The sequence below is a fragment of the Cotesia glomerata genome, linkage group LG1 (genome assembly GCF_020080835.1).
Source record: "Cotesia glomerata isolate CgM1 linkage group LG1, MPM_Cglom_v2.3, whole genome shotgun sequence".
Classification (NCBI taxonomy): Eukaryota; Metazoa; Arthropoda; class Insecta; order Hymenoptera; family Braconidae; genus Cotesia; species Cotesia glomerata.
The window spans coordinates 13,967,262-13,975,059 of record NC_058158.1 but is presented as its reverse complement, the minus strand read 5'-3'; positions in this window follow the sequence as shown (position 1 = coordinate 13,975,059).

Below are 7,798 nucleotides of genomic sequence, written 5' to 3'. Positions count from 1 at the left end.
CGTCGAGTCTTCACATATCCAGACAAAACAGCTATGCCTGGACTCCGCAAAAAGGATTCCCCCCTCTGAAAAAAAAAAAAAAAAAAAACATACACACACACACATACACACACACATACACACACACACACACACACATACAGACGTACGGACATCATCGTAAAAATAGTCAGGGAAGCTTCTTAGGGCTTCAAAACATCGAGATCTGTTGAAACCTCGAATTTTGCAAAACGGGGTGAAAACAATGACTTCCCGATTTTTCGAAAATCTTCGATTTTCTTAGCGGGAAGTTAAAAATTACACTTCAAAAATTTTTAACTTCCCGCTAAAAATCTCAGATTTTCAAAAATCGGGAAGTTATTAACTTCCCGCTAAAAATCTCAGATTTTCAAAAATCGGGAAGTTATTGTTTTTACTCCGTTTGGCAAAAATCGAGTTTTCATCAGATCTCGACGATTGAAGGTCACAGGAAGCTTCCCTGACTACCCCCGCGATGTTGTCACTATGTCTGTATGTATGTATGTGTGTGTGTGTGTGTGTGTGTGTGTGTGTGTGTGTGACTATGTGACTCGCTTATAACTTTTGAACGGTTGAACCGATTTCATCGCGGTTGGTGCCATTCGAAAGGGCTACGCTGAACTTAGATTTCCTGAGAATTTGAACCGATTCGGACCGATAGATTTTAAGAAATCTTGAAAAATCTTAAAAAATAAGAAAAAAATCATTTTTGAAAGTAGTTTTTTTGGAATATCTTTTAAACGGCTCTATCGATCAACTTCAAAAACTAATCCGCCCTTAAGCTTGAAAAACCACGCCGATCGGCGTCAACCCGATCAAAATCGGTTGATTCGTTCGAGAGATAGCGTGAACGAAAGAAAACCGAAAAACACCGAAAAAAGTGTTTTTTTCACATAACTTCGTCATTTCTTCTCGGATCGTTTTTGATGATATAGAATAATTTCAGAAGTTAAAAAACCGCGTCGATTGCCGCCGAAAACGTGGAAATCGGTTGATTAGTTCGAGAGATATCCTCGACGAAATATTTGGAAATAAGGATTTTTTCAACATAACTTCGACATTTTTTGGAATAACTTTCAAACAGCTCTACCGATCGATTCCAAAAACTAATCAGCTCTTAACATCATAAAACCACGTCGATTGCCACCAAGCTGGTCAAAATCGGTTGATTCGTTCGAGAGATATCGTGAACGAAAGAAAACCGAAAAAGTGTTTGTCAGAGTTACTCCGAAATTTCTAGTTTGACCAATTGAAACTTAGAAATTATTTATAAGGCTTAAAAAACTACGTAGAATGCCGCCAACCGCGTAAAAATCGGTTCATTCATTCAAAAGTTATTGCGGTATGAACATTCAAAAAATAGTGTTCCATGAAACTTCTATCAGACTTTTGAGCTCAAAGAGCTCAAAAGCATAGAAAAGGTATCTTTTTGAGCTCGGAGAGCTTAAAACAACACACAGATTGTACTTTTGAGCTCGAAGAGCTCAAAAAAGCGGCCAGGTATTAACGGAATTAGCGGGAAGTTGCAGGGATGGCCTTTAGGGTCAACCGTTTTCCTAATTTTTTTTTATCAAATGGCATGGGCCAGACTTGAAAATTAACTATGACCCAGTCTTGGTTATCAGGCATGGACCGGACTTGAAAATTAACTGTGGTCCAACCCTGGTAACCAGGCATGGGCTAGTCCTGGCAGTCAGGCATGGGCCAGTCCTGATAACCAGACTTGGGCCAACGTTATTATTCCAGACTTAAATCAAGACTGGGCCAACTCTGGTTTACAAGCCTGGCCCAGAGTTGTACAGAGTTGGGCCAGGCCTGGGCCCGCCATACTTTCCTACATGGGTTATCGTTATTTAAAACCACTTCGGTATTCCCATGATATATCAGTCTTAAGGAATCCATGAGATTTTTCTAGTTACGTCCAAATTTGGCAAGCCGAACTTAAGCAATTATTTATGGTTACTGTTATTACAAATCAGTCCGGCATTTCCATAATATGCCGGACTTCGGCCATGCCACACAGCTTCAGGATCACAACCAAATTAGGAATATTTTCGGCATGCCAATTTTCGTTCTGCCTACCTTGGTTTTATGAGGTGCAACCTAGGCAGGTCTAAGTTAGGGAAGCCAAACTTGTCTCTCACTAATTCTTCAGCATTCCTCACTACAATTTCTAGTCGGGAGTTTGACATACTATAAGTATGCCTGACTTGCATGAAGTCACGGTTACCGGAGATTTGCCGAAGTTTGTTTTGCCGAATTTGGGCGTAACTTGAAAAAACTATGGCAGTGCCGAACTTTGGCTTGCCTATAGTGGAATTAATAAGGCGTGAATTAGGCTTGCCAAAGTTTAGAAAGCCAAACTTGCCCCGAATTGATTGTTCGGCAATGCCTCAAGAAATTTCTAGTCGGGTAGTTCGTACTTTATATAATTTTTTGATAATTTTTTCTATAATTTAAAAGCTCTAGAACGCGTTAAACTGAAAAATATTCGTTGGTTTCTAAAGTATGATCAGCCCATTTTACCTTCCAAACACTTCGAGAGTTAAAAATGTTGAGGGTCCATTTTGCCCTCAAATATTTTTGGATATTGAAAATTTTAGAGGGCCCATTTTGCTCCTCCCTTCCTTCCCCTATTACTTTTTAGAAAATTTTCGATTGATATAATTATACTTATTGCTAACAATAATTTATTATGACAGCCATCCTAATTTTGTATTGACTTTTTTTTATATTCTTTAATTTAATTTATTTATTTAATAAAAATTAACCAAATAGCTAGCGAGCTTCTTATAAGAACTTTTACAAAATTTTATGATTTTCAAATTTTATGAAATCCCATATAAATTACAATAATTCTTCTTAGACTTAATTTCATACAATTTCAGCACTCAAATTCAATGAAATCGATCAGATATAAACAGGCCTGATCATGCCTGGTCATTCTTCATGCCTGGTCAGATCTGAAGACTCATGCCTGTTCATGTCTGATCATTTTTTCGCGGGTGACGAAAAAAATTTTTTTGGTCATGACAAAATGTTTAAAATTATTTTTATCATTACGTTCAAATGATTTTGAAATAAAAAATTTGTTACATTTCCTAAGGGAAATTTTGGCCTGCTCTGCCAACTTATTTTATCATTTAAATAAATGTGATGTTATAATGAGATTCGGTTAAATAAATAAATTAGGACTATCAGAATATTACAAAATCAATTTTTATATTATATTTATGATAAACTTATTTGATACGTTATGTACTTCATAGAATTTTTGTCACATAAGATAGCAGCACAGCATAGGCGGGAACTTCAAGGCGCACAGATATCACCAAAGTTAAGCAGCATTGAGCGTGGTTAGTAGTTGGATAGGTGACTGCTGGTGTTACAGCCGTACAATTGTATGTAATCATTTTTTTTTTTATTTTAATTCATTATAGAGAATTTCGTATGACTATCAAGTATGATATCCATAAAATTAAGCAAAATAATTAATTAAAAGTAACAATGGGCTTTCAGACCTGACTATGCCTGATCAGGTCAATTCATGCCTGATCAGGCATGGTCATTTTTCATGTCTGATCAGGCCTGAAGACATGTCTTTTCATGTCTGATCAGGTCTGATCATTTTTTCCCGGGTGTTTATGTCTGATCAGGCCTGTCCATGCCTATTCATGCCTGATCAGGTCTGATCAGGCCTGAGCGTATTTAACGCTTCAGACATGAACAGGCATGACCATGTCTAATTTCAGGCCTGATCATACATGAACAGGCATGAGCAGATCTAATTTCAGGCCTAATCATACATGAACAGGCATGGTCAGGTCGGATAATTTTTTTCTGGGCAGGTATGAGCGTATTTAACCCTTCAGACATGAACAGGCATGAACAGGCCTGATCAGACATGAACAGGTATGACCAGACCTGAGCGTATTTAACCTTCCAGACATGAACAGGCATGAAAAGGCCTGATCAGACATGAACATGCCTGATCAGACCTGAGTGTATTTAACCCTTCAGACATGGACAGGCCTGATCAGACATGAACAGGCCTGATCATACATGAACAAGCATGATCAGGTCTAATTTCAGGCCTGATCATACATGAAAAGGCATCGTCAGCTCTGATCATTTTTTCCTGGGTTGGATGACATGGAATAAAAAATTCCAAAAAATCTATTTAGTCGATAGATAAATGTAGATATGTTCGAAAAAACAGTCGAAACTTTAACTTTTGACAAAATAATAGTGGTTTCAAAAAAAAAAAAATTTACGATTTTCGAGACAATTTCAAACTTGTCAGGAATCTTATTCCTTCGATTATATCTGGGGAATACGTCTAAAAAAGTTGTGTAAAAATTGAACTTGATCGATTGAGCCATTTCGGAGGAATCGTGCTGACCGAATTTGAAAGCACCGTTTTCAGAAAAGTGCGTTTTTTTACGCTCCGTCTACTTTTGAACGCTTGGAAACGTTTTTATTTTTAAGATTTTTGAGCTCAAGCCTCATTTATATTCACTAAAACACTTTTTTGAAAATATTTGAACTATAATAACTTTCAGAAAATTCCACTGATCATGATGTGCTAGGCGGCTTAAAGCGCAGTTCAGAAAACTTTACAAAAATTCCCAGAAACAAATCCGATCTTATGAAGAACTAGAAATTTTATTAGCGCGCCATGCGCACGCTTTGATTTTGATCGATGATGAATCGTGGCCCGTTTTTTGAGAATTTTGACCTATGACTAACTTCAAGATTTTCATGTATTTTTATTTAAAGAATCAAAAAGTTGTACTGACAAACAAAATTTTTTTGAGTTTTTAGAAATAAAATATCTCACGATTTTGTCGAATTTGACACTATATAATAGTTAGATTATTACACCAAAAACGATCTGAGAATAAATTTTGAAGTTATGTAAAAAAAACAATCTTTTAGAAATTTTTCGACAATATTTTTTGAACGAACTACTCAATTTATTGTAGGCTAATTTATTGAGTATAAAGATTTTTTTTTAGCTCAAAAAACTGCATCTGGTAACACTGACTACTTAAAAGCAGATTCAATTCCTTTTTGAGACCAGAAAAATTGTTAAGCATCAAGCATTTTTGTATTAAAAATTTTTTCTCTTTGTTAAGAGAAGAAATTTATAAGTTTCGAATCAATATATAAAACTTATAAACTTATTATTCATTAATAATCATTCTAGACTTGAATGCAAGTAGCAAGATCTAAAATCAACTAATATTAAAGAATTAGCATAATTGTGAGTTTATCGCGTATTTCTTTCAAATATGCTAACTTTATCATTATAAATTACTGCTTGTGAAACAGGTGACTCTCCATCATTTGCATGTACTTGTTCGATTTTGATTCAGGAACTTGGACTAGGGATACTGTATATAAACAGAATTTTTATTGAATTTATTTCTTTGACTATTTATTTTGAACGAGTTAGTGTCTATCGTCTAAGTGTTTTTTAGGCATTTTCTAAAGTAATGAATTTTTATGATCATTCGATGTTTAAATTAAATACACTATTTCTTCGACATCAAACTTAAAAATATCTAAAAAAAAAAATCTGGAAAACGGTTGACCCTAAAAGCCATTCCTGCAATTTCCCGCTAATTCTATATCTAACCGCTTAAAATTGCACTTAATACGTTTTTGAGCTCTTCAAGTACAAAAATATAATTTATATGTTATTTCGAGCTCTCTGAGCTCAACAAGTTAGCTGTTCTGAGCTTTTGAGCTCTTCGAGCTCAAAAGTCTGTTAGAAGTTTGATGAAACAGTAATTTTTGAATTTTCAAACTGCAATAACTTCTGACTGAATGAACCGATTTTCACGCGGTTTGCAGCATTCTACGCAATTTTTCAAATTCGATAATATACTTTTAAACACAAACTGATCAAACCGAAAACTTTAGCGAAATTTGAAAAATTCAGTTTATCCGAATTTTTTCGACAACGATAACTCACGAACCAATCAACCGATTTTCACGTTCTCTGCAGCAATCAACGTGGTTTTTTAGACTCTAATAATTATAATATTTCATCAAAAACGATCCAAAAAGAAATATCAAAATTATGTGAAAAAAAAACACTTTTTTAACTTCCCGCTAAGAAAATCGAAAATTTTCAAAAATCGGGAAGTTATTTTATTCCCCCCGTTTTGCAAAAATCGAGTTTTCATCAGATCTCGACGTTTTGAGGTCATAAGAAGCTTCCCTGACCACCCCCGCGATGTTGTCACTATGTCTGTATGTGTGTGTGTGCGTGTGTGTGTGTTTTTTTTTTAAGGGGGGGGGGGAATCCTTTTTACGGATTCTAGGCATAGCTGTTTGGCCTGGATATGTGACGACTCGACGCAGTGTCATACTAAAACTCGACGCTAGCGCCCCTACCCACTAAACCCTAAACCCCTTTTCCTCTTTCCCCTAATCCCTCATGGAAACCGCCGTCATGCATTACTTCGTGAGGGGAGGATCTAGCTACTGCTCTTTCTTCTGGTGGCTAAGGTGTTATTCTTTCCTCCTTCTAATTGGCGTCATTCGCTCTTCTTCTATCTATGGACCGCAGGTCTGAGAGGACTCCCGTGACGAACGTGTTTGTGGCGTTCCAGGCAGCCTCTGATGACAGCATTGCTTCTACTATTGTCTCTGGTTGGATTTTCCTCTTTAGGATATTCTCCAGCTCATCTCGCTGTGGATAAAAACGTGGGCACTCAAAGAAGACGTGCTCTGCATCTTCATTGACTCTTGGGCAGGACGGGCACTCTGGGGAATTATCATGCTTAAAGCGGTGGAGATACGCCCGGAAACAGCCGTGTCCTGATAACATCTGCGTAAGATAATAGTTGACCTCACCGTGACTCCGGCTTAGCCAAACGTTGATCCTTGATATGAGACGATGCGTCCACCTACCCTTCACTGTGGCATCCCACTGTAGTTGCCATCGACTTATGCTCTTCTGCCGTTCTTCTGTTCTAAGTTCCTCAGCGCTTAGTGTGGTTGACTTCTTTTATTGGTAAAGGATCCGTCTTTCCTCAGCTAAGACTCTGAGAGGCAAAGTTCCAGAAATGACACACACTGCTTCCATAGATATTGTGCGGAAGGCGCTCGCTACTCTGAAGGCACTCAAACGGTAGACTGGTCCAGCCTTTCTCCATGATTCTTGCTTCTCTAGTGCGTCCGCCCAGATAGATATTCCGTAAGTGAGCATTGATGTGACTACAGATGATAGCAGTAGTCTTCTGCTCTGCTTTGGGCCTCCGACGTTTGGCATCAGTAGTGCTAAGCTAGCTACCACTGCTGATGCTTTTGCACTCACGTGTTCGACTTGCTGCTTAAAGTTGAGTCGGGCATCAGGTATCACTCCCAGATATCGGATATATGGTTGTGATGTGATTTCTTGCTCTCCGACTTTCAGCTTTATGGTCTCTATCACTTTTCTGCTGGTAATAAGCACAGCCTCAGTCTTCTGTTTAGCCAGTTGTAGATTCATTGAGTCCATCCACCGGTTAACTTTCTCAAAGGTAATATCGAACATGTGGTTTATCTCATCTAGGTGTTTAGCAACGATTACGACAGCTACATCATCTGCATATGCAACAAGCTTGACACTACTTGGAAGAGTCAGTCTCAGCAGGCCATCATACATGACATTCCACAGAAGTGGACCCAGAACGGAACCCTGGGGTACACCTCCGGTAATATCATATTCTTTTGGACCATTCTTCGTGTCGTATCTCAGGATTCTGTCCGTGAAGTAGCTAGCCAC